The sequence below is a fragment of the Heptranchias perlo genome, unplaced genomic scaffold, assembly GCF_035084215.1.
Source record: "Heptranchias perlo isolate sHepPer1 unplaced genomic scaffold, sHepPer1.hap1 HAP1_SCAFFOLD_401, whole genome shotgun sequence".
Taxonomy (NCBI): Eukaryota; Metazoa; Chordata; class Chondrichthyes; order Hexanchiformes; family Hexanchidae; genus Heptranchias; species Heptranchias perlo.
In genome coordinates this window covers 129,824-145,755 of record NW_027139413.1, presented here as the reverse complement: position 1 = coordinate 145,755, position 15,932 = coordinate 129,824, and the positions used below count along the sequence as shown (strand labels likewise).

General features: G+C 46.8%; 2 non-coding genes across 2 annotated transcripts; both read left to right on the top strand.

Moving 5' to 3' along the window:
* The first annotated feature begins 7,864 nt into the window (after positions 1–7,864).
* trnah-gug (transfer RNA histidin (anticodon GUG)) lies at positions 7,865–7,936 on the top strand. Its single transcript has one exon. It is a non-coding gene; the product is annotated as a tRNA-His (tRNA).
* A 2,604-nt stretch (positions 7,937–10,540) lies between these two features.
* On the top strand, positions 10,541–10,613 carry trnaf-gaa (transfer RNA phenylalanine (anticodon GAA)). The gene has a single exon. It is a non-coding gene; the product is annotated as a tRNA-Phe (tRNA).
* Positions 10,614–15,932: the final 5,319 nt, after the last annotated feature.

Sequence of the window (15,932 nt, the reverse complement as noted above, 5' to 3'; positions counted from 1 at the left end):
GACATTTCTGCAGCTACCGATCTGCTCAATCACACTCTCACCTCCACTTTTGATGCAGTTGTCCCCATTAAAACCATTGCTCTCTCTCACACTGTTCGGCCACCCTGGTACAGCTCTCGTCTCCTCTCCCTTCAGTCCAAGGGACAGGGTAAGGTCGCATAGCGATTATATTACTGGACTAGTAATCCAGTAGGTCCGGACTAATAATCGGGAGTCATGAGTTCAAATCTCCCCCACAGCAGCTGGGGAATTTAAAATCAGTTAATTAAATAAAATCTGGGCTGAAAAGCCACCATCAGAAATGGTAACTCTGAATGCACTGGATTGTCATAAAAACCCCTCTGGTTCACTAATGCCCCCCTGAGGGAAGGAAACATGCCGTCCTCAGACCAATAGCAATGTGATTGATTCTTAACGGTTCTCTGAAATGGCCTAACAAGCGACTCAGTTGCACAATCCCGCTACGTAATAAGAATAAAACAATACGGGCCACATGCACCGAACAAGGCTCAGGCAATCCAAGCACAGTCGACCCTACGAAGTTCACCTCACGAACATTAGGGGACTTGTGCCAAAATTGGGACAGCTGTCCCAGAGATTGGTCAAGCAACAGCCTGAAATAGCGACACTCACAGAATCATGCCTTTCAGCCAAAGCCCGAGACTCCTCCATCATTATCCCTGGGTATGTCCTGACCCACCAGAGGTGGCAGCACAGTGCTATACAGTCAGGAGGGAGTGGCCGTGACAGTCCGCAACAGTTGACTCTGGACACCATGAAATGTCATGGTTTCAGGTCAAACAAGGGGAAGGAAACCTCCTGCTGATTCCCACTTACCGACCTCCCTCAGCTGATGAATCGTTACTCCTCCCTGTTGAGCACCACTTGGAGGAAGCAGTGAGGGTTGCAAGGGCACAGGCTGTACTCTGAGTGGGGAAACCTCACTGTCCATCACCAAGAGTGGTTCGGCAGCACCACTGCTGGCCGAGTCCTGAAGGACATAATTGCCATACTGGGATTGTGGCAGGTGGAGAGAGAACAAACATGAGGGAAAAACCTTTTGGACTTCGTCCACATCAATCTACCTGTCGCAGATGCATCTGCCCATGACAGCATTGGTTGGACCGACCACTGCATAGTCCTTATGGAGACGAAATTCCGACTTCACACTGTCCAGCATATTGTGTGGTGGCCGTGCTCAATGGGATAGATTCAGAACAGATCTATGCAACTCCAAACTGGGCATCCATATGGTGCTGTGGGCCAACAGCAGCAGCTGAATTCTATTCCGCCACAATCTGTAACCTCATGGCCCGGCATATACCTCACTCTACCATTACCAACAAGCCAATGGATCAACCCTGGTTCAATGAGGGGTGTAGAAGAGCGTGTCAGGAGCAGCACCAGGAGTACCTAAAATGAGGTGTCAACCTGGTGAAGCTACAATTGTCCTACAACACAGGACTACATGCAAGCCAAACAACAGAAGTAGCATGCTAGAGAGCACAGCTAAGCAATCCCACAACCAACGGAGCAGATCAAAGCTCTGCAGTCCTCCCACATCCAGTCCTGAATGGTGATGGACAATCATCCTCAATGATGGCAGAGCCCAGCACGTGAGTGCAAAAGACAAGGCTGAAGTGTTTGCAACCATCTTCAGCCGGAAGTGCCAAATGGATGATCCTTCTCGGTCTCCTCCTGAGATTCCCACCATCACATAAGCCAGTCTTCAGCTAATTCGATTCACCCCACGTGATATCAAGGAACGGCTGAACGCATTGGATTCAGCAAAGGCAAAGGGCCCCGACAAAATCCCAGCTGTAGTGCTGGAGACTTGTGTTCCAGAACTAGATACGCCTCTAGCCAAGCTGTTCCAGTGCAGCTACAACACTGGCATCTACCCAACAAAGTGGTTAATTGCTCAGGTCTGTCCTGTCCACAAAAAACAGGAGAAATCGAATTCATCCAATAACCGCCCCATCAGTCTACTCTCAAAGATCAGCAGAGTGATGGAAGGTGTCGTCGACAGTGTTATCAAGCAGCATTTACTCACGAATCACCTTCTCACCGATGCTCAGTTTTGGTTCCACCAGGATCACTCGGCTCCAGACTTCATTACGGCCTTGGTCCAAACATGGACAAAAGAGCTGAATGCCAAAGTTGAGGTGAGAGTGATTGCCCTTGACACCAAGGCAGCTTTTGACCGAGTGTGGCATCAAGGAGCCCTAATAAAATTGAAGTAAATGTGAATCAGAGACAAAACTCTCCAGTGGCTGACGTCATAGCTAGCACAGAGGAAGATGATAGTGATTGTTGGAGGCCAATCATCTCAGACCCAGGACATTGCTGCAGGAGTTCCTCAGGGCAGTGTCCGAGGCCCATCCATCTTCAGCTGCTTCATCAATGACATTCACTCCATCATAAGGTCAGAAGTGGGGTGTTTGCTACTGATTGCACTGTGTTCAGTTTCATTCACAACCCCTCAGATAATGAAACAGTCCGTTCTCACATGCAGCAAAACCTGGACAACATCCAGGCTTGGGCGGATAAGTGGCAATTAACATTCGCGCCAGACAAGTGACAGGCAATGATCATCTCCAAGAGAGAGTCCAACCACTTCCCCTTGACATTTAATTTCATTACTGTTGCCGAATCGCCCACCATCAACATCCTGGGTGTCACCATTCACCGGAAACTTAACTGGTGAAGCCACATAAATACTGTGGCTACAGGAGCAGATCAGAGGCTGGGTATTCTGCGGCGACTGACTCACCTCCTGACTCCCCAAAGCCTTTCCACCATCAACAAGGCACTAGTCAGGAGTGTGAAGAAATACTCGCCACTTGCGTGGATGAGAGCAGCTCCAACAACACTCAAGAAACTCGACACCATCCAGGACAAAACAGCCCGCTTGATTGGCACCTCATCCACCTTAAACATTCACTCCCTCCACCACCGGCGCACCGTGGCTGCAGTGTGTACCATCCACAGGAAGCAATGCAGCAACTCGCCAAAGCTTCTTCGTAAGGACCTCCCAAAACCTCGACTCTACCACCTAGAAGGAAAAGGGCAGCAGGTACACGGGAACAACACCACCTGCACAGTCCCTTTCAATTCACACACCATCCTGACTTGGAAGTACATCGCTGTTCCTTCATCATCGCTGGGTCAAAATCCTGGAACTCCCCATCTACCAGCACTGTGGGAGTACCTTCACCATACAGACTGCAGCGGTTCAAGAATGGAAGCTCACCACCACCTTCTCAAGGGCAATTAGGGATGAGCAATACCTGCTGGCCTTGCCAGCAATGCCCACATCCCATGAAAGAATTTAAAAAATCATCCAAATAACCTCTGGTCTGTCTCTCCCTATGTTTGAGTCACTCTATGTTTATATGTATGCGTGTGTGTCTGTTTCTTTGTGTAGGTGTGTCTTTCTGTGTATTTTTGTGTCTGTCGATGCATGCGTGTGTCTCACATTTTCTATGTTTTCCTGAATGCGTCTGTTTCTCCTTCTTTCTCTCTCTCACTCTCTCCCGCGCTCCCCACATAATTTTACTCTGGACATAATTGAACAAAGAGATGAAAAAGTGGTCGGGAAGTCTTTTTTCAACAATGGCCTGTGGAAAATTAAACAAACTGTCATCAAACAATCGTTCAAAAAGAATCAGTAAAACATGAAGCATCTGTGGTGAATGTCCGGTAACACCCAGCATCGATTCCTCGTTAGTATAGTGGTGAGTATCCCCGCCTGTCACGTGGGAGACAGGGGTTCAATTTCCCGACGAGGAGGTTATTGCTGCTTTAGAAGTTTCACTTTCATTTATCTGCAATATTGGATGTTGAAAATACAATGAAAAACTGACTCGGCCTTTCCCACTTCCACAATTTGATTTCACAGCGATTTTAAAATCTGCTCTCTGCCTCACTCTTCAGCTCGCTGTAAGAACCACAATGATGGGCAAGAAATAAAATGCAGAATTGTGCTGTGGACAGACCGGGTCTGAGTCACCAGCCCGAAACAGGGAGAGACCGATCGAGAGAGAGAGACAGACAGACAGAAAGAAAAAAGATGGAGATACAGAGAGAGACAGGTCTCGGAACAGGCGCAGATGAGAAAGCAGATTCGGAAGATCTCACATATAGCAATGAAAAGGATGCATGTTTCAGTGAATCTATTTTAACTACTTCTTTGATGACAGTTTGTTTAACTTTCCACGTGCCACTGCTGAAAGAAGACTTACTTTCTATCTCTTTGTTAGTCAAGGTCCAGAGAAAAATTATGTGGGGAACAGGGAAAAAGTTACAGAAAGAAAGAGACACTCAGAAACGGGTAGAAAAAGTGAGACACACGCAGACATATTCACACATACACAAACACACACATTCATAGCTACATACACACTCACACAAAGACACACCGGCATGTACACACAAACACACACCCTCCAATAACCTGAAAGTAACACAGGACTACTTGCCAAACAGCAGAAGCAGCATGTTATAGACAGAGCTAAGCGATCCCACAACCAACGGATCTTCTGCAGTCCTGCCACACCCAGTTGTGAATGGTGGTGGTCAATTAAACAACTAACGGGAGGAGGCTCTGTGAACATCCCCATCCTCAATGATGGTAAAGCCCAGCACGTGAGTGCAAAAGACAAGGCTGAGCTGTGAGCAACCATCTTCAGCCAGAAGTGTCGGGTGGATGATCCATCTCGGCCTCCTCCCGATATCCCCACCATCACAGAAGCAAGTCTTACATCGAGGTGAAGAATGACGCTGGAATATCAGTTCATTTCAATTGAGGACAGTGGGAATCTCCGAGTCAGTTTTACACTGCACTTTCCACATCCAATATTGGAGATAAAAGCTTTTGAAGGCAGCGAAAGTTTAACCTCCTCGTCGGGGAATTGAACCCCGGTCTCCCGCGTGACAGGTGGGGATACTCACCACTATACTAACGAGGAACTACTATATTGAGTCTACACTCACCCCAGATGGCGTTAAAAATGCTTCATGTGTCAGTGAATTTCTTTTAACTATTTATTTGATCACAGTTTGTTTAATTTTCCACGGGCCACCGTTGAAAGAACCTTTAACATTTCCATCTCTTTGTTAGACAACGAACAACTGACTCTGTCTTTCTTTCGTTCTTTCTTTCTCTTTTATCGTGGTGAGTTGCCCCGCCTTAGTCCGTGGTTTAATTCCCCGACGGGGAGGAAGCATTTATTAGACGCCAACTTTAATTTTATGTCTTCGCCAAGCTTCTTCCTAAAAAAAACTACAGAGAAAAATAAACAGCTGATTGTTGCTTTCAGAATATTATTGAACGGGGACTGGATGCAGAGCAATTGTGATTTTAACTAACTCGTGATTCAGGTGATAGTTTGGAAATCCATTCGTTTCCCCCGCGTAGGTTCGAATCTGGTAGATTTCAGATCCTGTCTTTTTTCATCCCCTTTCATCTCTGCGTTTCAAAATTCAACAAGTTTCTTGTAGAATTAATAATTCTGAAGTGAATTAAAATTCCACAGCATTGAACACCTCGAGTTTTATGCTCATTTTAATTGACCTGCAAGATTTCACGAAATCTACGACAGAAAAAGAACAAAAATCAGCCAAATTATCGATCGTCTGTCTCTGTATTTCTGAGTCACTCTATGTGTCTCTGTCTGTGTGTCTGTTTCTGTGTGTGTCTGTTTCTTTGTGTCTGTGTCTGTTTGTCTGTGTATGTGCCTCACATTTTCTATCTTTTCCCGAATGGGTCTCTGTCTCTTTCTCTCTCTCACTCTCTCCCGCGCTACCCACGTAATTTTACTGTGGACATGATCAACAGGAGATGGAAAAGTGGTCGGTAATTCTTCTTTCAACAGTGATCCGTGGAAAGTTAAACAAAATGTCATCAAATGAATAATTCAAACAGATTCATTGAAACGTGAAGCATCTGCTTCTAATATCTCCTTCTGTGGCTCGGTGTCAAATTTTGTTTGAAAAAGCTCCTGTGAAGCCCCTTGGGACGTTTTGCTACGTTAAATGTGCGATATAAATGGACGTTGTATTAGTAGTTGTTGTTGAAACTGATTAAAGTTTCTCTGTCACCCAGTGTCCATGTCAGTGTTTCTGTCAGTCTGCAGCAGAAAGTTATCAGTTGATCAATGGCGATTACAACAATTATTCATCTTTCACAGAGTTTCATTAATTTCCTGTAATTAATGTAATCAGGTTCTTGTCGCTACAACCTCAAACTTTAGCTCGGTGAATTAATGGTTTAGTTTGTAACAAGTCGTGTTACCTGCGCAAAGCAGCCGCACAGGAGTTCCAAATCCACCCTCTCACCACCATAAGATCATAAGACCATAAGAGATAGGAGCAGGAGTCGGCCATTTGGCCCTTCGAGCCTGCTCCGCCATTTAATGAGATCATGGCTGATCTGATTTTTACCTCAACTCCACTTTTCCGCCTTTTCCCCATATCCTTTGACTCCCTCGCCACTCTGCAATCACATTAACTGAACTTTACTCTGGCCCAGTGTCACCGCGCTGAAATCGCGTCTTTCTCCGGCAGATGATTTTAACATCAGGGTTGCTGGTTTACGAGTGAAAAGTGATCCCGCTTCACTCTAGGGGCATTGGACAAATTTGTAGATGCCGTGTAGTCGGTGCTGGGACCACTGCTTTTCTTGATATATATTAATGACTTGGACTTGGGTGTTCAGGGCATAATTTCAAAATTTGCAGATGACACAAAACCTGGAAGGGTAGTAACCAGTGAGGAGGATAGTGATAGACTTCAAGAGGATATAGACAGGCTGGTGGCATGGGCGGACACGAGGCAGATGAAATTTAACGCAGAAAAATGTGAAGTGATACATTTCGGTAGGAAGAACGAGGAGAGGCAAAATAAATTAGAGGGCACAACTCTAAAAGAGGTACAGGAACAGAGAGATCTGGGGGTATATGTGCACAAATCGTTAAAGGTGACAAGGCAGGTTAAGAAAGCCGATTAAAAAGCATACGGGATCCTGGAATTTATAAATAGAGGCATCGAGTAAAAAATTATGGAAGTCATGATGAAACTTTGTAAAACACTGGTTTGGCCACAACTGGAGTATTGTGTCCAGTTCTGGGCACCGCACTTTAGGAAAGATCTGATGGCCTTAGAGAGGGTGCAGAAGAGATTTACAAGAATGATTCCAGGGATGAGGGACTTTCGTTACGTGGACAGACTGGAGAAGCTGGGGTTGTTCTCCTTGGAACAGAGAAGGTTGTGAGGAGATTTGATCGAGGTATTCAAAATCATGAAGGGTCCAGACAGAGTCGATGGAGAGAAACTGTTCCCATTGGTGGAAATGTCAAGCACCAGAGGACACAGATTTGACGTGATTGGCAAAAGAACCAAAGGTGAAATGAGGAAAAACTTTTTTACACAGCGAGTGGTTAGGATCTGGAATGCACTGCCCGAGGGGGTGTTGGAGGCAGATTCAATCATGGCCTTCAAAAGGAAATGGATAAGTACTTGACAGGAAAAGAATTGCAGGGCTACCGGAATCGGGCGGGGGAGTGGGACCAGCTGGATTGCTGTTGCATGGAGCCGGCGGGGACTCGATGGGCCGAATGGCCTCCTTCCGTGCTGTTGCCTTTCTATGATTCTAGGATTCTAGTGGGCCAAGTAAAGGATCAGGACAGATAATACCGAGAACAATTCAAAAAGAAGCACAAGTTGATGAAACCAGCACTGGTGAAATTGCTGGGTGGATATTAAAAGGATGGGCCGTGGGAGGGGCTGGACCGCTATTCTGCAACAATTTGAGGCGCTGCTTATTGCTGTGGTTCGGGTGCTGTAACAACAGCTGAGGTGTGGCGCCGTGATCGTATAGTGGTTAGTACTCTGCGTTGTGGTCGCAGCAACCTCGGTTCGAATCCGAGTCACGGCATAACTTTCTCACCTCTTTTATCCTCTGCCACACATACTGATAGAATGCAGCAATATATCAATCTTTAATATTTATAAGAAATATTTTTTGTTGGTGGCGAAAACCTATCCATTCCTTCAAATCCCAGCACTCTCACATGCCTGTACTTGATGTTCCACAGTTCAAACCCGCCTCTTCTCCCCGCTTTATCTTTCTTCCATCGTCAATAGGCCGCCTTCACTTCCCTCCTTCCATTTCATGGACACTTTCCTGCTCCATTGCCGACTCTAACATTCACTTTCACGATCTCACTCCTTTCAGTTTGTTCTGCTCCGACCGCTGTTTCTATTGGGCACATGTCCCATTCGCACCAATGTTCATTTGTGCCTTGAAACCAGTCGATACATTTCGATCTGCGTGACCGCTCGACAGACAAACACGACGAAAGCAGGGCTGGTCTCTGGAAAGACAGCCGCCCGAATGTTCACGAAATTTACTTGGGGAATCTTGTGATCCAGGGGATGGTAACTGAAGAACTGGTTTTTGTTTTGATGCTTGTTGGCTCTTTTCTCTCAGCAGTTGAGGTGCGTGAGCGACGGGCAGCGCAACAGAGCTGCGAATGGCGGTTCAAAGGTTCACATTTGGCAAGTTGGGGCGGTGCAGTAAGATCGGAAGTGTTCCGCCTTGATCTTAATAGTTCTGTTGAAATTTGTGATTGAATCGAGTAGAGGATAAATGTAAAGATCGCCTGTGGGGAAAAAGGAGCGATTACAGGCCATGAGCGAAAGGTCTTTCAAATTCTCATGGCGCAGGACGCTGTGTGCGGAAACGGCAGATTTTAAAGCGAGTGTGTCGGAAAGTAAAGTGCGATCTTGTGTGTGAGAAGAGCAAAAGAAAGTTGTGCTTGAAGCTGCGCCCTTGAGGCAAGTTGCAGGTTGTCAGGAAAACTGCTATAGTGAAAGCTCAAAAATAAACCCAGAAACTGCTGGCAACACTCAGCAGGTCAGGTAGTATCTGTGGGGAGATACTCAAGTATTTATCCAATTCTCCTTTTCAAGTTACGATTGAATCGAGCTCCACCCTCCTTTAAGGCAGTGCGTTCCAGATCATAACAATTCGCTGTGTAAAAAAAATCTCCTTATTTCCCTTCTAGTTCTTTCGCCAATTATCTTAAATCTGCGTCCGTTGGTTGCCGACCCTCCCGCCAGTGGGTGAAGTTTCTCCTTATTTACTCGATCAAAACCCCCCTTAATTTTGAACACGTGGATTACTTCTACCCTTAACCTTCATTGCTCGAAGCAGAACAATCCCAGGTTCTCGAGTCTCTCCACACAACTAAACCCCATCCCTGGTATAATTCTGGGAAATCTCCTCTCCATCCTCTCCAAGACCTTGACCTCCTTAATAAATTATAGTGCCCAGAATTGGACACAATACTTCAGATGAGGCCTGAACAATGATTTATAAACGTTTAATAAAACTTCCATGCTTTTGTACTCTATTTCTCGATTATTAAGCCAAGGAACTGGATGCTGTTTTAACGGCTTGAACAAATCGTGCTGCCACATTCAAAGATGTTGATGAAAATTACCAGGAACACATTGAGTCAGCTCACTCGGCACAGGCCCGGGACTGAGCCTCGGCTTCTCTTGCTCCGTGGCTCAGTCGCACACCTCGTGAGATCAGCTCACTCAGTTCAGGCTGGAGATTGAACATGTGCCCATCCTGCTCTGTGTGGGACTCAGTACCACATCAGTTGAGATCAGCTCACTCCGCACAGGCCGGGATGGCGGAGAGAGACAGAGACACGTGTTGTGATCTGTAACTTTTTATAAACACTTCAGTTTATTTCACTCCGTGTCCAACACCGTGCGATCTCCCCTGGTGTGTCAGCTTTCTGTGTTTATACAGAGTGTAATGTATTGAATTGTCTCTTGGATCACATGGGGTGGTACACGGGGGTCTGTGTGCGGAGGATTCGGGGGGTGAGCTCTGATTCCCGCCCTCTTCTGGATTGAAAGAAGAAAAGAATGAATGAGAGAGAGAAGCGATGTGGGAGAAGGGATGATGGAAGCATTTGTCCATGAACCTGATTAAAATGGCCCAAAAACAAGATAATATTAAGATATCATCAGCAGAACATTAATACAAGCTGTAAAACAAAAGCAAAATACTGCAGATGCTGGAAATCTGAAGTAAAAACAGAAAATGCTGGAAATACTCAGCAGGTCAGGCAGCATCTGTGGAGAGAGTTCTGATGAAAGGTCATCGACCTGAAAGGATGTTTCTCTCTCCACAGATGCTGCCTGACCTGCTGAATGTTTCCCGCATTTTCTGTTTTTATTATTAATATAACCTGAGCTCTGTCGAGCGTTTGTTGGTCGTTTCACTGATAAAGCTGGGAATTGAGGGGAAGCTGGTTCATGGCGAACCCCAGCTCTGAATCCCCCCTGCAAAGTGTTCAAGGAATGTTTAATATAAATGAGATTCAACGACAGGATCAGAAAATCTCTCCTTGATGGTCGGTCTCATTCTCCCGAAGTGAGGTATGAGCAGGAGGGGCAATTCCACCCGGGGTTATAATTTATTCCAAGAGGCTGAACCAAAAGATCAGTTTGCGGTGGGGCCGAAATAGCTCAGTTGGGAGAGCATTAGACTGAAGATCTAAAGGTCCCTGGTTCGATCCCGGGTTTCGGCAGTTTTGGGTTATTTTGTTTCTTCTTCTTTGGGCCGATTCTCGAACATTTGTTTGCACTGACATTTTTACCCAACAGTGAACGGTTGGGGATGGAATAGAGAGACATCAAGGATGTCTGTATTTAGCTTTTATTTCTCTATTTCCTTCTGCCTTTCTCTCTGGTTTTTGTCTCTCTCGGTGCCCGATGAACATTTGATTTGATGCATTTGTCCTAAACTGATGCCTTTTCCACATCTCAGGGCGGTCAGACACGCTCTGTCTGTCTGTTACTGCTTGTGACCATTAACGGGAACAGGCCGCGAGTTAAACATTTATCAGCAAACCGCCAGAGAGATAACACAGCGGGAATAAAACACATTGCCTCACATTGTTAGACACCGAGTGACACAGATTGTAATGTGTGTCAGTAAACAGACCCGGAAAACAGAGTCCGAGAAAGGAAAGAAATAGAGAGATAGAAAAGAGTCATAAAAAGAAAGAAAACCCTTTCTCCACCACAACAACAACAACAACTTGCATTTATATCGCGCCTTTAACGGAGTAAAACGTCCCAAGGCGCTTCACAGGAGCGATTATCAAACAAAATGTGACACGGAGCCACATAAGGAGATATTGGGACAGGTGAGGTAGGTTTTAAGTGTCTTAAGGGAGGAGAGAGAGGTCGAGAGGCGGGGAGGTTTAGGGAGGGAAATCCAGAGCTTTGGGCCCAGTCGGTTGAAGTCACGGCCGCCAATGGTGGAGCGATGAAAATCGTGGATGCGCAAGAGGCCTATTTTTTCATGCCCTCTCTTTGCTTTCCTATTTTCCTTTTTAATTTCACCAACGTTTAATGATTTCTCACCATTTAAAACATATTCTGTTCTTTTATTCTTCCCATCAAAGTGAGTAACCTCACATTTCCACACATTATGCTCCATGTGCCACCTTCTTGCCCACTCACTTAACCTGTCTATATCCCTTTGCAGACACTTTGTGTCCTCCTCACAGCTTACTTTCCTATCTATCTTTGTATCGTCAGCAAACTTGGACACATTGCACTCGGTCCCTCCATCTAAGTCGTTAATACAGATTGAAAATAGCTGACGCCCAAAAACGGCCGGCATTGCTCTCTGTTCAGTCAAGAGGAACTTCCCTGCCTGGAAATTGGTCCCAGCCTTGTTGAGGTGCAACACGTCCATCTTGTGCAGGTCTTTAATATTAATCAATGCACAATGAGGCCCTGGGAAAGCGAGTATCTCTCCACAGATACTGTCTGACCTGCTGAGTGTTGAGAGCAGTTTCAGGGTTTATTTTTGAGCTTTCACTATCGCAGTTTTCCTGACAACCTGCAACTTGCCTCAAGGGCGCAGCTTCAAGAACAACTTTCTTGTGCTCTTCTCACATACAAGATCGCACTTTACTTTCCGACACACGCGCTTTAAAATCTGCCGTTTCCACACACAGCGTCCTGCGCCACGAGAATTTGAAAGACCTTCTGCTCATGGCCTGTAATCGCTCCTTTTTCCCCACAGGCGCTCTTTACATTTATCCTCGACTCGCTTCAATCTCACGCTTCAACAGAACTATTAAGATCAAGGCGGAACACTTCCGATCTTACTGCACCGCCCCAACTTGCCAAATGTGCACCTTTCAACCGCCATTCGCAGCTCTGTCGCGCTGCCCGTCACTCACGCAACTCAACTTTTGAGAGAAAAGAGCCAACAAGCATCAAAACAAAAACCAGTTCTTCAGTTACCATCCCCTGGATCATAAGATCATCCAAGTGAATTTCGAGAGCAATCGGGCGGCTGTCTTTCCAGAGACCAGCCCTGCTTTCGTCGTGTTTGTCTGTCGAGCGGTCACGCAGATCGAAATGTATCGACTGGTTTCAAGGCAGAAATGAACATTGGTGCGAATGGGACATGTGCCCAATAGAAACAGCGGTCGGAGCAGAACAAACTTAAAGGCATAAGATCGTGAAAGTGAATGTTAGAGTCGGCAATGTTCATGAAATGGAAGGAGGAAAGTAAAGGCGGCCTATTGACTGTGGAAGGAAGAAAAAGCTGGGAGAAGAGGCGGGTTTGAACTGCGGCACATGAAGTACAGGCATGTGAGAGTGCTGGGATTTGATGGAATATTTGGTTTTATTTCATGTATGAAAGATTGAAATATTACTGCATTCGATGAGCAAGAGAGGCAGAAGACAAAAACTATGCCGTGACTCGCATTCGAACCGAGGTTGCTGCGGCCACAACGCAGAGTACTAACCACTATACGATCACGGCACCACACCACAACTGGAACTGCTCTACCTGTAGTATTTATAAAGCTCCTTTAAGGTAGCAAAAGATCCCAAGGGGCTTCACAGTCACGTTTTCAAAGAAAATTTGACACTGAACCACAGAAGGAGATATTAGAAGAAAATACTGCCGATGCTGGAAATTTGAAAAAAAAAACAGAAAATGTTGTAAATAATCAGCAAGTCAGGCAGCATCTGTGGAGAGAGAAACAGAGTTAACGTTTCAGGTCGATGATCCGTCGTCAGAACTGGAAAAGGTTGAAGATTAAACAGAAATTGTGCACTTTGATTGATACTTCACGTTATTCACATCTTACACTCGCAACACCTCCGGCCGCCAATCAGGACTTTGCTGATTTGAGCAGAGTTCAGCGAGCAATGCAAAATTCATCCACCGTGGCTTCGGATTGGACTGAAACCCAGGACTTCTGGATGAATATAATGAAGGAACCAACACATCAAACGGTAAATGCAATAATGGCGCGGATGGGATAAAAACCATGCGTGGAGAGAGAGGTCGAGAGTGAGCATGTGACGGCGCGTGGCGTTGAGCGTGGATCTCAGGAAGCGGCGGGAGCAGTGGTTGGAGGAACGCTGAATATCATGGAGATATCTGGAATCATGGGTGGATCCGAAACATGAAGGGTGGGATTTAAGTTGGAATCCACGTGGAATAAGTCGGAGCCGGACACTGTTGCTGAGGAAGGAGATGTGTCTGTGAAAGTGAGTTTCAGTAGAAACCTGATCAAACACTCTCTCTTCAGCAGCACCGACTCTCTCCACTTCAGAGCTGTCCTGGTCCGCAGTTCCATTTCATCCTTCGCCTCATCCGGCGCTTTAATGAAAAAAACTTTTTTCCTTCCTTTCAGGTGTCAAGGACCGCAAGTTTCAACAACTCTTAGATTCCAACACCCCTCCCGATCCTTCTTCCCCTTCACTTTCCTCTGACCCCACCCCTCCCTCCAATCTCTTTGTCGTGTTTTCACCATTCCCTCTGACCTTCCCCTCTCTGACCCCGAACGTCAGTCCTCAGTAAAAGCCTCAGCTTCATCCCCTTACACCCCCACCTCAATGAGTTTCGAGCTGGTCACGATGCTGAGCTCTTCTTCCATCACCTTCACCTCCGCGCCCATTTCTTTGGCCAGGAGTCTTCCCCCCGCACAGCGGACCCTTTCTCCCATCTTCAGAATTCCCGTTCCACCTGGACCCCTCCCTCTATCCTCTTACCCTCTCTTGAACTTTTCATTGCGAACTGCCAGCGTAACATCGACCGTCTCAATTTCTTTACTCCCCTCACTCACTCTGACCTCCCTCCCTCTGAACTCGCAGCACTCCGTTCTCTCGAGTCCGATCCTGACATTGTCATTAAACCTGCTGACAAGGGCGGCACTGTTGTTGTTGTGAGGTGAGTAGACCTCTACCTAGTGGAGGCTGAACGCCAACTCTCCGATACCTCCTCCTACCTTCCCCTGGACCATGACCCCACCACCGAACATCAAGCCATAGTTTCCCAGACCGTTACTGACCTCATCTCCTCTGGAGATCTTCCCCCATGGCCTCCAACCTCACAGTCCCCCAACCCCGCACAGCCCACTTCAACCTCCTTCCCAAGATCTACAAACAGGACTGCCCTGGTAGATCCATCGTCTCAGCCTGTTCTCGTCCCACGGAACCAATTTCTTCCTATCTCGACTCTATTTTCTCTCCCCTCCTCCAGTCTATTCCGACCTACATCCATGACTCTTCCGACACCCTCCGCCACTTAAACAGTTTCCAGTTGCCCAGCCCTAACTGTCTCCATTTTTTCTGTGGACGTCCAGTCCGTCGACACCTCCATCTCCCTCCAGGGCGTCCTGCGGGCTCTCTGCCTCTTCCTTGAACGAAGACGCAACCAGTCTCCATCCACCACCCTCCTCTGCCTGGCTGAACTTGTTCTTACATTGAACAACTTCTCCTTTGACTCCACTCACTTCCTCCAAATAAAAGGTGTTGCTATGGGAACCCTTATGGGTCCTAGCTATGCCTCCCTTTTTTGTGGGATACGTGGAACATTCTTTGTTCCAGTCCTACTCAGCTCCCCTCCCTCTCCTCTTTTTCTGGTACATTGATGACTGTATCGATGCCGTTTCCTGCTCCCGCCCTGAACTGGGAAATGTCATCAAGGTTGCTTCCAATTTCCACCCTTCCCTCGCCTTCACACGGTCCATCTCCGAATCTTCCCTTCCCTTCCTCGACCTCTCTATCTCCATTTCCGCGGATAGGCTGTCAACCAATATCTATTATAAGCCCACCGACCCTCACAGCTACCTTGATTACACTTCCTCCCACTCCGATTCCTGTAAGGACTCTATTCCCTTCTCCCAGTTTCTCTGTCTCCATCACATCTGTTCTGACGATGCCGCCTTCCACTCCAGTGCTTCCGATAAGTCTTCCTTTCTCCTCGACCGATGATTCCCCTCCACTGTAGTTAACAGGGCCCTTGACCGTGTCCGTCCCATTTCCTCCACTTCTGCCCTCACACCCTCCCTCCCAGAACCATGACAGGGTTCCTCTTGTCCTTCCTTTCCACCCCACCAGCCTCCACATTCAACGTACCATCCTCCCCCATTTCAACCACCTCCAGCGGAATGCCACCACCAAACACAACACCCCCTCCACTCCCCTTTCAACATCCTGACGCGACTGCTCCCTCCTCGACAACCTGGTCCACTCTTCCATCACCCCCAACACCCGCTCTCCTCCCACCGCACCTGCCCATGCAACTCCTGCCCTTTCACCTCCTCCCTTCCCACCTCCCAGGGCCGTTATGGTTCTAATGTTGCCATTAACAGCTCCTCTAGACCCATCTTTTGTTTCTTTACTTGTCCCATTACCACCCTCCTTGACTTGCACCATCATGCCTTTTGTTATTTAATCACTCCTGCCCTCCACCCTATCAGAGACCTACCCTTTTGTTCTTTCCTCCCCTCCCCTTCCTCCCCCATCCCTTTTCCTGACTTTGTACTTGCTGAAAAACTGTTTAATCTTCAACTTTTTCCATT